General features: G+C 36.7%; 1 protein-coding gene across 2 annotated transcripts in view; it reads right to left on the bottom strand.

Annotated features, from left to right (window-relative positions):
• The window catches only part of LOC122789646 (acrosomal protein KIAA1210-like), an 828,389-nt gene that overhangs the window by 317,362 nt on the left and 489,162 nt on the right, over positions 1-21,865 (bottom strand). The gene's annotated exons all lie outside the window — the stretch shown is intronic.

Genomic DNA, 21,865 nt, shown 5'->3' with positions numbered 1-21,865 from the left:
GTATTCTGAAGAACATGAAGTTTGAAATTCAAATGCCGGTCAATTCTACTGCGGACAGAACAAAACAATTTTCAGCAGAGACGAGGGATTAATACTGCAGACACGTCTTTGTAAAATGGCAGGGCATCAGAGCAAATCCACACAAACACAGGCAGGAGATGCAGACTCCAAACAGAAGCCACCCCAACCAAGAATCAAACCAGAAAACCTATAGCTGTGAGGCAACAATACTACCACCGCACCATCAATTATGCAAGGAATTAAACATTCAGAAACCTGAAGTCTGAAATTCAAATGCCTGTCAATTTTACTGCGGACAGAACAAAACCAATTTTCAGCAGGGATTAAAACTGCAGACACGTCTTTGTAAAATGGCAGGGCACCAGAGCAAATCCACACAAACACATGGAGGAGATGCAGACTCCACACAGAAGCCACCCCAACCAAGAATCAAACCAGAAAACCTATAGCTGTGAGGCAACAATACTACCACTGCACCATCAAATCTGCAAGGAATTAAACATTCAGAAACCTGAAGTCTGAAATTCAAATGCCTCTCAATTTTACTGCCGACAGAACAAAAACAATTTTCAGCAGAGATGCAGGGATTAATACTGCAGACACGTCTTTGCAAAATGGCAGGGCACCAGAGCAAATCCACACAAATACAGGGAGGAGATGCAGACAGAAGCCACCCCAACCAAGAATCAAACCAGAAAACCTATAGTTGTGAGGTAACAATACTATCACTGCACCATCAATTATACAAGGAATTAAACATTCAGAAACCTGAAGTCTGAAATTCAAATGCCTGTCAATTTTACTGCGGACAGAACAAAAACAATTTTCAGCAGAGGCAGGGATTAAAACTGCAGACACATCTTTGTAAAATGGCAGGGCACCAGAGCAAATCCACACAAACACAGGCAGGAGATGCAGACTCCAAACAGAAGCCACCCCAACCAAGAATCAAACCAGAAAACCTATAGCTGTGAGGCAACAATACTACCACCGCACCATCAATTATGCAAGGAATTAAACATTCAGAAACCTGAAGTCTGAAATTCAAATGCCTGTCAATTTTACTGCGGACAGAACAAAACCAATTTTCAGCAGGGATTAAAACTGCAGACACGTCTTTGTAAAATGGCAGGGCACCAGAGCAAATCCACACAAACACATGGAGGAGATGCAGACTCCACACAGAAGCCACCCCAACCAAGAATCAAACCAGAAAACCTATAGCTGTGAGGCAACAATACTACCACTGCACCATCAAATACGCAAGGAATTAAACATTCAGAAACCCTTAAGTCTGAAATTCAAATGCCTATCAATTTTATTTAACATTTTTAATCAGGACAGTCTGACTTGGAACAAATAAACAAATTTTCAGCAGAGGCCCAGGAAGAAATAATGCAGACATGTCTTTGTAACATGGGAGGGCACAAAAGCAAACCCACACAAACACAGGGAGAAGATACAGACCCCACAAAGAAGGAACCCCAGCCAAGAATCAAACCCAAGAACCTGCAGCTGTGAGGCAACAATGCTACTACTACACCATCAAATATCAAGCATTGCAACATTTACAAACCACAGATATTATGAGGAACAGATCAGATCGAATATGAGGTAAAAATCTGAAATTTTTTTACAAATGGTGGTGGGTAGGGAACTCAAGTCTTTAACACCTGCATACAGGGTACAGGGTTCAAGCCTGAGGCATTCCCTACCACACCACCTGGGGCATTTTCACACACACACACACACACACTCTCTCCAGTAAAGCACAAGCACCATACACAACACAAACTCCAGACAAGCACCATACACAAACTCCAGTAAAGCACAAGCACCATACACAAACTCCAGTAAAGCACAAGCACAATATTTTTTTTTATTTTTCATTTTTTTTTCTTTCTTTTTTTATTTTTGAGGGGGCTGCAGTCCGGCAGCCCTATGCCACGAGCCGCCCCTGTGTAACAGTCATCCTTTTTCATAAGGGAGGACCTTAAACAGATCCTGGAAGCTACAAAACCATTAGTCTGACTCGTCTTATTTGCAAAGCCATGAAAAGAATCATCATGGAAATCTTCATCAAGGACAAAGGAGACCTCTAGACACTGGCTCCATCCCAGTTTGGCTTTGTCAAAGGAAGGTCATGCTTAATGAATCTGTTGGACTTCTTTGAAGAAAAGATCACTAAGGCAATGGATGAGGGGAAAATGGAGCATACTGCCTACCTAGATCTGGCTAAAGCATTTGATACAATACCTCACTCTGGCATTGTCAATAAACTCACAGAACTAGGTATAGACCCCTTTATAACACACCAGATAGCTAGCTGGCTCACTGATAGGAACCAGGAGGTTAGAATCAGTGAGGCCACTTTCACAAAGAGGCTGGTCACCAGTGGAGTCCTCTAGGGCTCTGTGCTGGGCCAACTCCTCTTTGGTATCTACTTCCCAGATGTGAAAGCCATTGTCAAAGATCTTTGGCTGACCAAGTTTTCTGATGATTGCAAAATGGAAGCAGTCATTGAATCTCTCCAAGATGAGAACACCCTTCAGGAAGGTCTAATACAGACAAATGCTTAGAGCCAAAGCCATGGCTTAAAACATAATACCAAGAAATGATTATAGGACCTTTTGGGAAGTCTACCACCCTAGGTAAATATGTCGTCAATAAAACTCCCTTAAAAGTTGATTCTCTAGTCAGGGATATGGGAACCCATGTAGATAGTAACCTAGTCTTTGACCAACTTGTTTCCAAGGTAGTAAGAAAATCCTTCTGTGTTGCTCAGATTATAAGCAAGGGCATGGCAGCTAACCAGAGAGGTCATCAAACCACTGTACTTGGCCTTCTTCAGACCCATCATAGACTGTAATTTCCACTTCGATATGTACCTGACCAGACACATGCAGCAACTACAACATCCACAAAAGTTCCTTTCAAAGAGAATACAGTATATAAACGCAATGTCCTACGTTGATCACCTCAAAGCCCTGTCTCTTTACTCAGAATCATACAGACTTCCGAGAGGTGATCTTTGCCTGGCATATAAGGCATTTCTGGACCCTGTTTTGATGAACCTTTTGCACATCCTCAAAACAAATCTTATCTGAACTACCAGATTAAAAGACGTAAATTATTTTTGTGACATAAATAGGACATGGTGGAGAAACAGATATGTTTCTCAGTAAATCCATTTTCTGGAACAGGCTCCCCATCCATGTGAAGCAGAGTTTTTCCCTATCTCTATTTAAGTGCAACTTCGACCAGTGGATGGGAAATCAGAAATTCACCCTGGTCTGCCTCCAATATCTCTGATGGGCACAGGCAGTCATCAAATCACCACCTATATAAATCAAATTAGGGGTCACAATTGGGTTGCATGGCAAGGCCTATAAGGGCCCTAGTGGTCATTAGCCTAGTATACACTTATGAACCTGTGAGCTTCCCCTTGACTCAGAACAGGATTAAGAGACTATCAGAGAATAAAAGAATGAATGATAAAAGAAGGCAGCTAGACATGAAAATGAAAGGACAATTCTGTAGAAAATAACCATAAAAGTAGATGTTTGAGTAGATTCCTATTGCAGACAACCTCACTGCTAGGACTTCAGCCACAGAAGGACTGATGTCAGGTTTGACATTCAAAGCTCAGTGCCTTTCTCCCTGGGTGGACATCCACTCCTTAGGGACATCAGGACATTCCCGGTATAAAGATGACATCTATACACACTATTTTAGATCTTTCTTGTCCTGGAACACTGTAGGGTATTTACCCTGCTAGACTTTAAACAAGGTCCTAAGGATTCTATCCAAATAAGGATACATGTATACTCCCCAAATCTAAGGCTTAGAAAAATAGTTTTCCCCAAGGCTATCCATGCCTAAGCAGGTAAGAAGCTGTAAGAAAGGGTAAATACAGAGGGATAGTGCACCCAACCCCAACCCAGGATGCCCAAGAAGAGAAAAGGAGATGGTGGGAAGAAAGCAGTACTGCAACACTGATTCTATGCTATTTGAGTCGCATCCCAACAACCTGCACTTTGAAATCTCCAGAGTGTGGCCCCCAAGCTGGGGATGAAGCATCTGTGGTCAGTGTCTGATTGTAGGGGTTCTTGTTTGGAGGGCAGCCCTGTATTCAGTTTGATTTGATTAAACCACCATTCTAATTCTTTGGAGATAAAATATAGAAATTTTGTCTCCATGTACTTCTTAAGTACCACTGGAATATTCTCATTTGTAGTATGTCCAGAAGCAACAACCAGAATTGTGGAGCCATGAATCCTAGTGCCCTCAGGAATTTCCAGGCTATAACCATTGTTTCTAGAGTAATCTTCTAGAAGTAGAGAGCCACAGATTCTATCTTGTCTGATGGTTGATAGAATTCTATAATGACTCAAGGAATACCACTTTCCTGCAAGGGCTGAAATTAGACTTGGTGATACTGAAGGAAATACCAAGGGTTTGAAAACAGTCCATGGTGAATCTCAGAGTTCTTTCCACCATCTCTAGGGGGGTAAATTTGAATACTGTTGATTCTGTAAAAAAGCACTTGATATAGCCAGCTCAAAGGTCAGGAGGTAAAATGATAGTGGGAGAACCCTCTACATCGAATCAGATAAATCATCTTGGGTACATATTAATAAGTATATGAAGACAGACTTCCTTGAAGTCCTTGGCAAACATCTGGCATTGATGGAATAGGAAGAGTAATGGCTTACAATGTCAACATTTTAAACCTTGGAACCATAAGATAGGTATTTAGCTTTGACAGATCCAGAACAGATCTCCATGGACCCTCCTTTCTTGACACTAGGAAGGGTGTTCAGTAGAACCCCCTGTTCTGATCCTGTTTTACTACAGGTTCTATAATTCCTAGTTGTAGGAGCTCCTGTGGAATTGATAGAATCAGCTGTACCAACTCTCTTAGTATGGATGAAATGGAAAAAAAGCTTTAGTTTTCTTAAAATCTGAAGTCTAGGATGGCGTAGTGGTGCAGCAGCAGTATTGTCGCCTCACAGCAAGAGGTTGTCCGGTTGAATTTTCGGCTGGAGTGCCTTCTGTGCAGAGTCTGCATGTCCTCCCTGTGTTCATGTGGGTTTCCTCCAGGTGCTCCGGTTTACTCCCACATCACAAGGACATGCATCTGGAGCATTTCTCCCTGGGCCTTGGCTGAAAATTGGATTCATTCAAAGTTGGACTTTCCCAATAAACAAATGTTAAATAAATAAGTCTATACCCTGATTACTTAAAGCACCTGAGTGTCTTTTGTGTCTTTAGTAATGCTTTCCCATTTTCTCATGCTTTGGGCTACCTTTCCAGCTAACTTTGGAATTAGTGAGAGGGGTTGAATACAAGGCTGGATTGGGGAGTTGGAGGTAGGAAAGAAGATCCATGTAACCATGGCTGCTTCCTAGGGGGTACACAGCCCTGCCCACCCCCGGCTTCCCCTTCTGTTCTCTCTGACATCTTTTATTTTACAAGCCCTTCTAAATATTGGTTTGCTTACCGTGTAGTCACAGCAAAAGACCAATTCACTTGGTATACAATTACAATAATAACTATTAGTAGGTAAGGTTAAGGCAGAGGAGATACGTTGGTCAACAAAGTTAAATCGTTTATTGTTAATAGTTAAGCGCTTTCATTTCTCAAATTGTAGAAACTTCATCAGAACTAACCTACCTACTAATCAAACCTTTAAATACTTTAACTTAAACAGCCATGTGATTTAAGCCCTCCAATAAAAACAATAACACATAATTTAACATTCAAAAAAATGTAAAATACAATTAATTAAATTAATTAAATTACGTGTTTAAAAGCATGAAACCAGCATAAGAGTTTGGGTAAAAAGTGTTGGATTAAACTTAAACTTCCAAATGTTTCAGTTTAAGTATAGAACTAATTGAACAAGCTTCATTCAGTCCTGGAACATTCATGGCATTTAATTTCAACTGCCATTTTAACTCAAATTTATTTAAATGCTCATTAGTTATATATCCCCGTGAGTCCTTCTTGACCTGTTCAATAATAGTGAACTTAAAGGAATGTGTTGGGCAATCTTTAATGTATCTATAAAGGGCATTGTTTTTGTTAGATTTTTCTTATGTCTAAAAGATGTTCACATATCCTTTCTTTAAACGTCCTAGAAGTTTTTTCCACATAAAATGAAGGACAAGTTGTGCAATAAGCTATATAAGTTACCTGTGATGATGCACAGATAAAATGTCCCTTGATCTTGACCACTATCCCATTGATGAATACCTTCTCTGTGGTCATAATGTAAAGGCATTACTGTTTCCTTGCTTTTAACAATAGGATCCAGACATAGGTGGGTCATTCCTGTTGCACCTCAGCATTATGGAGAGAAAAAGTTGTTTCTATGATTGACACTCTTCCCCCTTTCCTCCATTTCTTGACTACCTCACCCATAGGGTTATGAAAGTACAGCTCCTTATTCAGGGAGGACATCCTCTAGCAAGGGCTATAACTGTAAACAGGCATGTTTTCTGATCGCTGTCCCTGTAGATGCTATCTCATATATGTATATATATATATATATATATATATATATATATATATATATATATATATATATATATATATATATATATATTTATATATATATATATATATATATATATATATATATATATATATATATCAGTTTAAGTATTTGAATATCTGGCTGCTGAATATTGATTTCCATATATATATATATATATATATATATATATATATATATATATATATAAAACATTATTTAAAGAGTGTGTATGTGTTTGTATATGTGCTTGTGTCTACCTATCTGTCTGTGGGTATGTTCCACTGTTGGTATGGGAATGTGTGTGCACGTGTGTATATGTGTGTGTGTGGGGGGGGGGCGAGCGCACACGTGTGTGTGTGTGTGTGTGTGTGTGTGTGTGTGTGTGTGTGTGTGTGTGTGTGTGTGTGTGTGTGTGCGCATGTGCATCTGTGAGTATGTGCCACTGATGCTTGGGGAACATTTAGTGAGCAGGATACTGCTATTGCTGCACTGACTGACTGTTGTGACTTGTGCTGCTATGAAAGCACTGCAGCTTGTTTTAGATTGTTTCATCTTGGTCTGGAAAACACTTTCAGATGACACATTCTGTACATTGGTTGGCTGTCAATGAATTGTGTTGCCACTAGTAGTGCTGTTGGTTTGTTCATTTCTATGTCTGAGAGGTACAGTCTATTTCATTGGTGTCTGGTACCACGCTGCTTATGCAGCACTATCCTGCTGTAGTTTTTGAATGACATGTGGCCATTGTCCCTGCATATTCAGTACACTTACCCACCTCACCAAGTACCACATTCATGAATGCTGCTCACAGTAGTAAAACATCTCCTTTTCCAGAACATCTTTATAACTGAAACTCATCAGATCTTCTTTGCTAATGAACGTGTGATACTTAAGTTGTGGCTTGTGGGAAGTGGCATTTGAGTTAATAGGTAAATGCATTTTTTGCTCTATCCTCTGCACACTATCAGTTCTCCCTCAGAGCTTCCCCCCTTGATCCATTAGTCCCCCCCTCATGGTGAGAGCTCTTTTGTTCATCTAGGTGGAGCTTGAGCAAACTGAGAGCAGACCATCATGTGTGTAGAGGCACAGGTTTTGTACTTTATGCCCTATCCTTATACTATACATGACTTGAAAACTCAAAGGGTTATTGTGCAATGGGCTTTTAAATAGCAATCAACTCCTCTGTGTGCAGTATATAATCAATGCCCAACCCTTCTTTGCAAGCTGCACCTTAGTGTGAGCCCTAGACTCCACCAGGATTTGGAAATATGCAAATTACATATCCCTGCCCCTCCCCCCATACCCCACAGAGCAGGGTGAGTGGGCTCTATCTCTTCATTTCTGTCTCACCTTGTCTGGCACTTACATTGCTGGGGCTGCTAATCAAACCCTGGTCAGCTGGGTTACAGTTAGGGCTCAGTGTCTCTATGCCACAGAAATGGACAGTAGCAAATGTATTTAAAGGGCTCCTGAGAGGTCAAGGAAAAAGCTGGGGACTTGAAAGTGTATGGAACAGAAGTGCAGAGTTTAACAGTGACTACATGAGAATTAATGTGTAGGACAGTAGACAGGATGTAGAGTGAGCTCTGGGAAGAAGGCAAAGGGTGATGATCCCTGCTCAGATAGTCATGGTTAGGTGAGCAGGCAAGGGAGGGGCTACACCCTAACTTCATTGTGTTAACTGTATGAAAAGACATCATAAGCTTGGATCTGTGCACTGTGGGCTCCTAATTCTACAGGTACACAGAACCATTACCTGTTGAGGCATGCAGAAGGAATCCCTGGAATCTGTTTAATAGAGTAATACTGAAGAGGTAGGACGATTATAGAATAAGCATGAAAAGCCAAGTGCAGGTATGAGTTCATCTTTCTTTACAGGTGTAATTTCTTTTGCTGCTAGCTAGTTGGTACTGTTGTTAAGTTCTAAGAAGGGTGATAAGTCTTGTTTGAGCTTTAGTGATGTGAGATGAGAATCAGGGTAAAAGAGTCTGGCCAGAAACATAAATATTCAGCTGTGTGAAAAGATTCTTCTTCCTATGTAGAATAGATTCATTTCCAGTCTGCAGGGTCTTGATTTAGCTTTGACTGGAATCCAAGACATATTGCCTTTATCTCAGCAAGAATGAATATTTATAAAGACCACAACAGCAATCCAGCAACTCCAAAGAAGGAAATTTATTACCAAAACAGCAGTAGTAAAATTCTCTAGCGCCTCGGCCAACGAGCCTTTAACAGAGTACATCAAATAAGGAAAAACTTCCAGTTTATATACAACAAAACTTAATTGAATAATAAGTTAATGACTCATATCACACTTTTAACCAAATCTTATTAAAAACTAACACTCCCATTAATACAATTATACAAAACTTTTCCAGAAGCATTCTTGATTCAAACCCACAGGAAACATAGTATTAAATTTTAAAATCAGAAATGCTTCTTTTTTTCTCAGCAATTGTTTAACTTGTTCATCTGTCATGAACTTTTTACATATCACATTATCTAAAATTATTTATAATTTATAAGTATTATAGATACATTGACGATCTCATTTTTATTTGTAAAGGTGGTTATGAGCTAGTGGATCAATTTATTGCTCAAATTAATGCCAATAATATAGGAATAAGATTTGATGGATTACAAAAAGGTAAAAAAGTACATTTTCTAGATGTTGACTTAATAGGGGATAGTTACCAACGTAAGGTAATTTCTAAAATATATAGGAAATTCCCTAATAGTAATAATATATTACATGGAGAAAGTTTTCACCCAGGGCATACTATGAAATCTATTCCGTATACAGAATTCAATAGAATTAAAAGATTGTGTAGTGACAATAGAGATAGAAATGTGGAATTAGAAGATAGTTTTTTGAGATTTAAAGAAAGAGGATATGATGAAATGAATTTGAGAGAGAGTTTAAATAAAGTATTAAATAGTAAGTCGGCCAAATGTAATTGGATATGTTATAATAATAATAAAAAGGGAGCAAGATAAAAGTATATATTTTACTACCACCTACTCAGTAATAACAGAAGAAATTATAGATATAATTAAATCCAGCTGGAATATTATAAACAAAGAAGTAGATTGTTTACAGCATAAGAAATTATTATTTTCTTTTAACAGGGGAAGAAATATCAAAGATTTTATTGTCCATAGTAGGTTTCATAGACCCAAATTAGATATAATAAGGGGACAAAAGAAAAAGGTACAGCAGTATGTGGGAGGTGTAGTATTTGTAGTTTTGTTACTCAAAGGTTTGATAAAATTAATAATAAAAACTTTGAAACAAATGAAAGTTTTACTTGCAATAGCCAGAAAGTTATATATTCAATTAAATGTACTTGTAATAAATTTTATATAGGGGAGACAAAAAGAAGTTTCTCTTGTAGAATAAAAAAACATATAAGAGATGTTAAGAACTATAAACTATCTAGCCCTATAGCTGTACATTTTAATGAAGTACATAAGGGAAGTTTGGAGGGTTTTCAGGCCACAATTTTAGATAATGTGATATGTAAAAAGTTCATGACAGATGAACAAGTTAAACAATTGCTGAGAAAAAAAGAAGCATTTCTGATTTTAAAATTTAATACTATGTTTCCTGTGGGTTTGAATCAAGAATGCTTCTGGAAAAGTTTTGTATAATTGTATTAATGGGAGTGTTAGTTTTTAATAAGATTTGGTTAAAAGTGTGATATGAGTCATTAACTTATTATTCAATTAAGTTTTGTTGTATATAAACTGGAAGTTTTTCCTTATTTGATGTACTCTGTTAAAGGCTCGTTGGCCGAGGCGCTAGAGAATTTTACTACTGCTGTTTTGGTAATAAATTTCCTTCTTTGGAGTTGCTGGATTGCTGTTGTGGTCTTTATAATTTTCGCTACATTTGGTTGCTGTGGTTTATCAAGAATGACCAGTGATTCCTTAGTTGGTTTACCTAGGATTTTCCAAGATACTCCTTCGGAGACTTTATCTAAAACTATGGACAGTGCACTGAAAAGTGGAGAGGTTGCAGCTAGTTCGAACTCCACTAGTGTTGTTTTTGTTCGCCAGGATGGTGTTAACGTGAATGATACAGAGAATGGGGTCTTAAATAAATGGACTAAAGACAGGAAATTATGGAATCAGAACCCCTTCTCAAGAGTTGGTAAGAAAGCCGACACATTTAACAATCCAGAAATATCGGAGATGTTGTCACGTATAGAGAAGCTATTATTTAAAGAAACGGCTACTTTTTTAAACTTTCAAAGTATGCAGAGATATGAGGAGTTGGAAATTACTCCTCGGGGGTTAAGAGCTATAAAAAATCCATCTACTCCTTTTGACTTGACTGTTCCGGAAGAACGTGTTTTTCATGAAAGGTGGATAGCTGCAGCTCATAACTGTAGCTTGGAGTGGGTTCATATATTAGTGGAGCGTGATCTCTTTAAAAAACAAAAGCTTAAGGAAGAGATCAAAGGGTTGTGTCAGAACGTTACTGACATCATATCGCAAGATGAATTGCAGAGCTTTCTTATTAAAACCAATGAACAGCTCATGAATTATGAGAAAGAACTGATTGATAGGAAAAAGGGTAAATTAGTACGCGATATACGCGATTATGACAATAAAAGAGCGTTTCTGGTGGCGACGAACCCTAAAGGGAGAAAACCACATGTTCAGTTCGATCAACAAAAGAAACTGGGTTATAATATGTCCAAAAGGGCTCCTACATCAGGTGAAAGTATGGTTTCGGCTACTGAATTTGATACGGATGAGGACTTTCTGTATTTGCCGCCAGCGGGGAATAATACATATTTTAATTCGTTTCGTGGAGCAAATAAGGGGAGAAAACGAAGCTGGAATGGTGCAGCACAGGGCTACTATCAAGAGCAACGTACATACCAAAGGACTAACAAACGGGGAAAATGGGACTAGTAGGGCTAATTTGGGTTCTACATGTGAGTATGTGGTTAATTTATCTGGTTTAGAGCTGACTGAAGCTCATATATCTGTATTAACTAAAGGTTTAAAGTACATACCAACTGTCCTTCCCCGTTTGCATGTATTAAAAAGTGATATATTTCATTTTGTACGAAAGTTAAAGTTAGCGCACTTTTTTTCTTTGGAAATGGTTACTAGTAAGGAAGTTACTGAAGTTGATGCATGTAGTAGTAGCTCTAATGATAGCTTCTACTCTTGTTGCTCAGGGGAAGACGATAGTTATAATGCTTATTGTAAGTTAAACACTGATAATATTAAGGTTAAAAGTGTTTTTGTTCCATTTTGTAATAATGAGAGCATACAGTGTTTAGATAAATCATTAAATCATAATGTACAAATAATTTATGATAAATTTATAAGTCAAAAGAAAAAAAGTGTTGCATATAATTTAAATAAAATAGAATGGCAGGCTTTAAGTGAATTAAGTAGGAATGAACAAATGGTATTTAAACCTGCGGACAAAGGTGGGAAGTTAGTTATGATGAATTATACACAGTATTTATCTATGTGTTATAAACATTTGAAAGACAACAGTGTGTATGAATGTATAAATATAACTGATTATAATATAGCTCTAAATTTGTATAGTGACTTATTGGAAAAAGGCAAAAGACTACATTATTTTTCTGTTAAAGATGTGACGGATAAACTGGCTATAAAAAATCCTAGAATGCCATGTTTCTATTGTTTGCCGAAAATTCATAAGGATTTATTAAATCCACCAGGACGGCCCATTGTTTCGGCTAGTGGGGGCTTCTTGAATAATATTTCCTGTTTATTACATGAAATGTTAATACCAATAGTTATAAAATTGCCATCTTATGTGAAAGATGTATTTGAATTTCTAACAAAAGTTTGTCAAGTTACATGGGATGAGGAAATGTTTTTTATAGTTATAGATGTAGTAAGTCTCTATACTAGTATTAAACATCTTGATGGTATTAGAGCTATGAAACATTTTCTAGGTGAAAGTCCTATGGTTGAATACATTATAGAATTAATGATGATGTGCCTGCAAAATAATATATTTGAATTTGATGGACAATTATATAGGCAAAAACAAGGAACGGCTATGGGGGCCCCATTCGCCCCTTGTTATGCCAATATATTTATGGGCTTGTTTGAGCAACGGTATATCTATACTAATCCATTTTTTTGTACACACGTAATTCAGTATTATAGATACATTGACGATCTAATTTTTATTTGTAAAGGTGGTTATGAGCTAGTGGATCAATTTATTGCTCAAATTAATGCCAATAATATAGGAATAAGATTTGATGGATTACAAAAAGGTAAAAAAGTACATTTTCTAGATGTTGAATTAATAGGGGATAGTTACCAACGTAAGGTAATTTCTAAAATATATAGGAAATTCCCTAATAGTAATAATATATTACATGGAGAAAGTTTTCACCCAGGGCATACTATGAAATCTATTCCGTATACAGAATTCAATAGAATTAAAAGATTGTGTAGTGACAATAGAGATAGAAATGTGGAATTAGAAGATAGTTTTTTGAGATTTAAAGAAAGAGGATATGATGAAATGAATTTGAGAGAGAGTTTAAATAAAGTATTAAATAGTAAGTCGGCCAAATGTAATTGGATATGTTATAATAATAATAAAAAAAGGGAGCAAGATAAAAGTATATATTTTACTACCACCTACTCAGTAATAACAGAAGAAATTATAGATATAATTAAATCCAGCTGGAATATTATAAACAAAGAAGTAGATTGTTTACAGCATAAGAAATTATTATTTTCTTTTAACAGGGGAAGAAATATCAAAGATTTTATTGTCCATAGTAGGTTTCATAGACCCAAATTAGATATAATAAGGGGACAAAAAGAAAAAGGTACAGCAGTATGTGGGAGGTGTAGTATTTGTAGTTTTGTTACTCAAAGGTTTGATAAAATTAATAATAAAAACTTTGAAACAAATGAAAGTTTTACTTGCAATAGCCAGAAAGTTATATATTCAATTAAATGTACTTGTAATAAATTTTATATAGGGGAGACAAAAAGAAGTTTCTCTTGTAGAATAAAAGAACATATAAGAGATGTTAAGAACTATAAACTATCTAGCCCTATAGCTGTACATTTTAATGAAGTACATAAGGGAAGTTTGGAGGGTTTTCAGGCCACAATTTTAGATAATGTGATATGTAAAAAGTTCATGACAGATGAACAAGTTAAACAATTGCTGAGAAAAAAAGAAGCATTTCTGATTTTAAAATTTAATACTATGTTTCCTGTGGGTTTGAATCAAGAATGCTTCTGGAAAAGTTTTGTATAATTGTATTAATGGGAGTGTTAGTTTTTAATAAGATTTGGTTAAAAGTGTGATATGAGTCATTAACTTATTATTCAATTAAGTTTTGTTGTATATAAACTGGAAGTTTTTCCTTATTTGATGTACTCTGTTAAAGGCTCGTTGGCCGAGGCGCTAGAGAATTTTACTACTGCTGTTTTGGTAATAAATTTCCTTCTTTGGAGTTGCTGGATTGCTGTTGTGGTCTTTATAATTTTCGCTACATTTGGTTGCTGTGGTTTATCAAGAATGAATATTTAATTTGGAATCTCATTTAGAGGACACTAAGATAATTTCTTTATGATGGAGGCAGTGTGGATACCTTTAATTAAACCAGATCATTAGCATAAAGCTATACTATTGAAATGGGATTGTTGGTTGTGATAATGCAGCTGGTAAATAAACACAGTTCTGGACTAATGCTTCTGAATCCGTACCCCAGCTGTTGGCAGGGTAAAGGCCATGTTTTGTTATTTCAGTAAATAGAAAGGTGGTGGAGCCCATATCAAAGCATTGATATAGACCAGTAAAAGGGCCCTTGAGAGAGAGCTGTTCTTGCTCATTTGTAGAGTGAGTTAGTCATAGAGACAGAGAGAGATAGAGAGAGAGATTACAGTAGTCACAGTTGTATGCCCTTTAAAGAAAATGTGATGTCATCACAGAGTACCCTGTATCTTCTCATCAAAGCAGTAGGGCATGACATGGTTAGAAAACACAATTTCTAGAACTTGGAATGAGGAGAGAAAAGTGGCCGAAGTCTAAAGTTAAGGAGTTTAGTTCTTTCAACCCATCTTTATTTTTTGATGGTTCTCAGCAGGTGCCCTCTTTTAGTTCCCCACTTTTTTTGTAATTTTAATTCCCAGCCCAGCCCTAAAGAACACGACTGATACTTTGTCACAGTCACTGCTCTCTCCTGACTCCCCTAACCTTATTCTCTCCACTACATCCATGCTATGGTGGACTAGGCAAAGGATATTACCTTTTTATCTTTAAGCTCACCTTCTGCTCTAATGTAACTTTAAGCTAAGCTTCTGCTGCCTTCCTTTCCCTTCTTACCCTTGGAGTGGACATTTCTCAGGTCACTACTAGTAAGTTTATGATCCCACCAATACACGCATGCACACACAGCACACACACACACACACACACACACACACACACACACACACACACACACACACACACACACACAAAGTGCATTTATCACAGCTCTTTTCCTTTTTGTCCACAAACTTTAACTCTATTTTGGAGTTTGTCACCATTATACATGTTCCCATATGGACTTCCCTGAAAAAAACAAGCAGTCATTAATAAGCTTTATATTTAGCACCCCTGGCATTATCAGACAAACATTAGTCGTATGCATCTCCAGTTTCCTCTTACTCCATTAATACAGTCTTACCAGCAAGCATATTCCAGTTCTCCTCTCTCACACCATCTCTCTATGTTTAGGGAGCAATTACTCTTAAGAGTGATATCTTATCCATGTTCTTCTGTCAATTTGAAAAATGTATCAGACATTTTTTGTTTCCTGCAGAGTAATCTATTTCCTGTTTCCTGGTTAAGACTGCTTTTCATACCATAAACTGTTAACAAACAGAGCAGCACTGTGAAAGCTTTCTCTGCCTACTGCATTATCAGAAAGAAGCACATTGAGAGATCATGACAGTCGTAACCTTACAGTGAATTTCTTAAGTTGTAAATTATGCCAGTCACTAACAAAAGGACATTCTGATATTACTCGAAAATAAAAAGAGACGTCCTTGGTTTTGTAATGATACTCTAACCATGAGATGTTTTCTGTCATCACAAACTGCTGAGTCATGTAGAATGAAAATTAATAACTTTTAACGGTTTCCATACAATTTACTGTTTATTTTAAAAAAGCTTCCATGAAGAAACAGTATGGAAATACCCTACAAGCATTCATTTTTAAGGTAGAAAATTGTATTATAAAAATGTGATGAAAAAGAGTCGACTTCCTAGATAAGAATGTTCTGTGAAAATGTCACTGGTATTTTATCAGTTTTAATACTGCACAGTGAAACAGATAACACAAACCACTGCTGGCGTACATCCTTTTAAAATAATAGAATGCAGACATATTTTGCTGCCCTCCGCCAAACATAATTTTTTTTTTTTTCAGAATGTACATTTGTGCAGAGCTGTTCATACATATTATTTACTGAAAACAAACATTTGCAAAGATATCCAATAGCCACCTCATTGGAGTTGTCATGCATAGTGGGAGTCATGAAAGCAAAGTGCATATGTGTGGGGGGGTACCACAAGGTACACCATGCAAATATGACTAGCAGTCTGTCACTCTTGCAGCAGCTCCAGACAAATCCACTGAAATGACAGCTTAAAAAAGCATGTTGTCACAAGAGAATAGGATATTAGTTTAAGAATTTAGTGCACAGTCATGGCACTTGTAGTAACTAGGCACTGAGATAAAGTTATACTGCAAGGGAGTATTGTCTTTCTAAGAGATGCAGTGATCTCAGAGCTTATTTTATTAAGTTTGTGTATACAGAAGGATAAGGTACCTGCATGGAGAGAGGTATAATGGGCATTGGCAACAACAACAAAAAATTAAAACTACTGAAAAAATGCTATTTGGGACCATTTTTATTCAAATTATATTCTACAACATGGGAGCAGCACAGAACAGGGCTACTTCTGCAAATGTAGATTGATAGATATGGTGAAAAAGCTCAAGGTCAGTTGGCCATTGGGGAACTAAATGCTGTGGATTCCATGTTGGAACTTACATATGGTCATGTGGTCATCTAGTTCTTTGCTGAAGGTATACATTGATGTGCTGAGTTTAACTGAGAAGTGAAATCTCTGAAATATGAAGTTGTCTCATTTCATGGAATGGTTGATATATATGCGTTTATATCAAGGAAGGGTGTCATCCTATGATCAGGTAAACATGATGTACCCTATAATGCTCTGAAAGCAGACATATCCTCTAAGAAGGCAATAGGATACAGAGAAGAGAGAAGCTACTGACATGCATTGAAGTCTTTGAGTCTCTTTGCAAGAAATCTTTGTACTTCTCCATCTGCACCATATACCAGAACAGGAAACAGTATTCTATAACTGGTCTGATAAGAGCTGTATAAAGGAGGGCAATTGTTTCTTTGGCACGGTTCTCAACCATTGAGAAAAATCAAGCAAGCAACTCCTTATGTTCTATGAACATTAGCAGCTATATTGATATCAAATCAGTTATCAAGGACTTTTAACAGTTTTTACTGTTTTGTCAAATTTTAGCACCCATAAATAGTGTATAAAGCTAGTTATGTGGGGTTGCCAATTCCCAGAAAGCCAAATGACAGAGATCACCAATCACTCTGGTAAATCTGCCTCACATCCAGGAACCTGTTTATCACAAAAAGAGAGCCACAAGGTGAACAACAACAAAAGCCACAACAGAGATGCAAGGAGATAGCTGTCCCCAGCGTTAATGTACAGAACTGACTTCACTTCCTTGTTATTTGTGAAAATAAAATAAAAACACTTAAACATTACATTATTAAGCAACGGTAATAAACAATCAAAATTTCAGATGTTACTTCCTCTTCTGTGAAGACACTGAAGAAACAAACTCAAACAGGCTTAGTCATCAGAAAAACTCAGCTTTAATTCATGATAAGTGTTGTTTGTCGACCAACTGGGCTTCATTAGATCAATTTTTCAATAATAGCTGTAACCCCAAGGAAAACTAACACACATAAAAAAGCACAAAGGATCATAAATTATGATTGACAACCAAATACATAGTAATGAACCTAGCTTACAACTAAAAGCTATCCTGATATAACACAAGTCAGTTTTGTACAATCCAAGCTAAAATAAAGAACAGAAAAAGTACTAATAAAACAAAGTTAAAATAAAATGAAGTACAGAACTAGTAATTCACTCCTAGTCTGTCTCCAGACAGGGTCAAGGTGTCATAAAACTCCCTTCAACAAAGGGTATTTAGCACCAAGGTAACAACAAGATCCTACCAAAAGGAGTGATAAACTAAAAAAAAACTATATATCCATCCATCCATGCATAACCTCTTTTTCCCATTTTTTACACTGGGGTCAGGGTGTTGTGGCAATTATCTAGAGCCAACGTTTACACCGCCAGGTGACTAGCCCTGCCACAGTAGTTCTTCCACTTCACACATACTCTCACATCTATGGCCCATTTAGAGTGTCCAACTCCACCTACTGCATATCTTTGGATAGAAGCAAAAAAAAAATCAGAAGTGAAGTGAAGTGAAGTGTGTGTGTGTGTGTGTGTGTGTGTGTGTGTGTGTGTGTGTGTGTGTGTGTGTGTGTGTGTGTGTGTGTGTGTGTGTGTGTGTGTGTGTGTGTGTGTGTACACGTGCGCATGCATTTGTGTGAGTGCATGTATGTGTGACAACAGGCACAGGAATCAGGAAAACAGCACCCACTACAGTAACCTTAGAAAATATGCAATACAAAGAAACATCACAGATAAAAATACAATCAAAATAAAAACTGTAATCATAAGTCTATTAAAAACTAAAACTGTTTTCACCCATAGGGCTTCATCAGATCACTGTTAAACTGAGCAACCATAAAAACATTCAATAAAATGAATGAAAAATTGCAAATGACTATGTATCTGTATATGTTGTAGCAGAACAGAAAACAAACAGTAACCATAACAAATGTCAAAAAAGTGAAGAAAGGTGCAAACATGTCATGTCAAAATGATTAATAAAATAATTTGTGGTTCAGTTTCCTAAGCTTAAAAACACATTTAATTGAACAAGCAGAACTGAGTCCAGGTGGGTTGTAGGTGTTAAGACGAATTTGCCATTCCAGACCCTTCTTTTCAAGAATGGAATTTTGGTTCCCCTCAAGTGGACTCATCCTGATCATCATCTTCTTTCGGCTGTTTCCGTTAGGGATCGCCACAGCGGATCACCTGTTTCCATTTCTTCCTGTCCTCTGCATCTTGCTCTGTCACACCAACCACCTGTATGTCCTCTCTCACAACATCCATAAACCTCATCTTAGGCGTTCCTCTTTTCCTGTTACCTGGTAGCTTCATCCTTAGCATCTTTTTCCCAATATACTCTGCATCCCTCCTCAGCACATGTCCAAACCAACGTAATCGTGCCTCTCTGGCTATCTCCAAACCTTCCAACCTGGGCTAACCCTCTAATATACTTATTCCTAATCCTGTCCACCCTCATCACACCCAGTGCAAATCTTAACATCTTTAACTCTGCCACATCCAGCTCAAACTCCTGCCTTTTTGTCAATGCCACTGTCTCCAACCAATATAACATATCTGGTCTCACTACCCTCTTGTAGACCTTCCCTTTCACTCTTACAGGTACTCGTCTGTCACAAATCACTCCTAACACTCTTCTCCACCCACTCCATCCTGCCTGTACTCTCTTCTTCACCTCTCTTCCACACTGGCCGTTACTCTGAACTATTGACCCCCAAATATTTAAAATTATGTCCAAAATATGAAAAATGGAAAAGAATAACCTGGTGATTCAATGCTGTGCTTTGCAAAATGATTCTTGCTTAGTCTGTTTCTAATTTCAAATGTGTGTTAAGCTATCCTCCTATTAAACTTAGAAATAGTCTTTTCTTTGTAAAAAAAACTTGACACTTGGAGCACAGGGCTCTGTAAAAAATCTTTTCATTGTTACAGTTCCCAGCCACCTTAATGTTATATTTCTTACCCATACTGGGACATATAAAAAAATCTCTGCAGGTCATGAACTTACAAAAGATACGAAAGTGGGCCCACATTTAAAGATACCAAACTTCTCCATACTGTCCTTGTTAAACACCCTTCTAAATACATTACTGCATTTGGTACTGAGTAACAACCTTTTTGGATTTAATAACAATATTTACAAATGGAAATCTAGAATTTTAATGGGAGCAGCTATGACCCCTAGACTAGTTAATAAAGTATTTGCAGTTCACCATTAAATATTTAGATGTCATGGTCACAAAAGCCGTGGATGATTTCATTATGACTTATGCACTGAAAAGAAACCTTTTTCAAAAATTAACTTTTGATGCAAGATAGTTGTCATCCTATGTATGTTACTAAAAGTGTTCCAAAAGTTACAATTTATGAGGATGAGGTATACTTGTACATAAAAATATAATAATAACATGATATTTTAAATGCAAGGAAACCTTTAAGGACCTAATGCATAAATTCATACATAGAGGGTATGATGAACATTTAATTTGGGACATTAAAAATGAGGGGGGCTATAAGTAAAGCATGTTTACTGGGGCATCGTTCTAGGAAAATGAAATAAAGGGATGAGCAGGAACTGAAATTCGGCACCACCTTTAACAGCCATTCATTTTGTATAAATAAAGTTATCCACAAGCATTGGCATATATTAGTAACAGCATGTTAAGTGACATATTACTGTAGTCCCAGTTCTAGAAGGGACAGAAATGTACAGCAACATTTAAGATGAAAGGTTAGCTTTCTAAGGGTACACTAAAGAAATTTAAGGGTTGTTGAACATTTAGAGGTTGTGTGTAATGCAAATATATATTAAAACTCATGAGTCCACAAAAATAAATAAATAATACAATGACATTTGAGATAAGACACCTTTATAAAATATACTATGTAATGGGTTCTACAGCCACTTGAAGGTACCTGTGTTGCATTGCATATAGGTAAGACAGCTAGAATGTTTAAAGAGAAAAAAGTGGACATCTTAGTGATACTAGATGTTTACTAGATACTTTATTTAGCCATACTTTCATTCATCCTATTGCCATCTTTGTATTTATTGGGATCAGTACCGTAGTGTCCGAAATATAACCAAACGCTGTCTCATCACTTACTGGACCAGAGGGAAAAGAAATGTTTATAAATATAGGAGCCATCTCTTCAGCTCAGGGATGTAGCATCATTTTGAATGCTACTTTTAAGGATGACCACTAGATGGCAATGTAATTATGTCATATAGTATATTTACATGCATAAAACATTTTCTCAGGATAAAAATGCTGGATGGCTCATTATCAAGATGCATTTGTTGTGCATAGTACATGTGCTTATTGGATTAGACAGAAATTCGCTTTGTAGGTTATTTAAGTTTTGTTTAGATAGACAGCTAATACATCATTTGTGATGAAACAATCAGATCAGAAAATGGCTAATAAAAGATCAAATGTCTGTAAAAGCTGACTGGGAATAGTGATGTAAATTATATGATAAATTTTAGTTTTAGGGTTGATACAGTGAATTTTATTGAAGGGATGGGATACAGGTTGATATAATGGTAGTTAATGAGGCAGGTGCACGTTAATTACATCAGTGAAGGTGCTTTTGGTGAAACTGATCTATGTAGGTCGCTGCTTCTCAAATTATTCTTTTTTGTCTTAAATCTTTATTAAGCCTCATTTTAAATAATAACAAACATAGGCCTACATATATTAACTAAAAAGAAAACAAACAGTAATAATAATTTCTAAACAAACAGTAATAATAATCTCTATTATTATTGTCCTGCAATATGTTTACTTTTTTACAATTTCATTTATTATTTATTATTTATGTATTTTACATTTGTTGACCAACTTAGTCCGACTGAGCTGACTAACCCATTTTCAGCAGAGACCCGGGGAGAAAAGCTCCGCAGTAAATACAATTTGTTATACAGAAAATAATAGATAAAAAAGCAATAATTACTATACAATATATGCATACAGTGTGGGTATAGTTTTACACAAGTCATTGGCAAAGAGGTTCTGAATAAGAGGAAATAATACAAATGCAAAAATAAATTTTTTTTTTGGATAAACAGCAAAAATTACAAAATATCTGTAGTCATTTAAGCATAAATGAATTCAGCAGAGGTGAATGAGAGACTGGAGAGATAGAGTGATAGATTACTGAGGTTGTGGCTAAGATAAGATTGTAATTTTAGATAATTGCTCAGATAAGGAGGCATGAGAGATCAT

This window comes from Protopterus annectens, chromosome 15.part0, assembly GCF_019279795.1.
Source record: "Protopterus annectens isolate FY-2018-M chromosome 15.part0, PAN1.0, whole genome shotgun sequence".
NCBI classification, from domain to species: domain Eukaryota; kingdom Metazoa; phylum Chordata; order Ceratodontiformes; family Protopteridae; genus Protopterus; species Protopterus annectens.
Note: the sequence above shows the minus strand (reverse complement) of the source record. Positions and strands in the feature narration are given on the sequence as shown.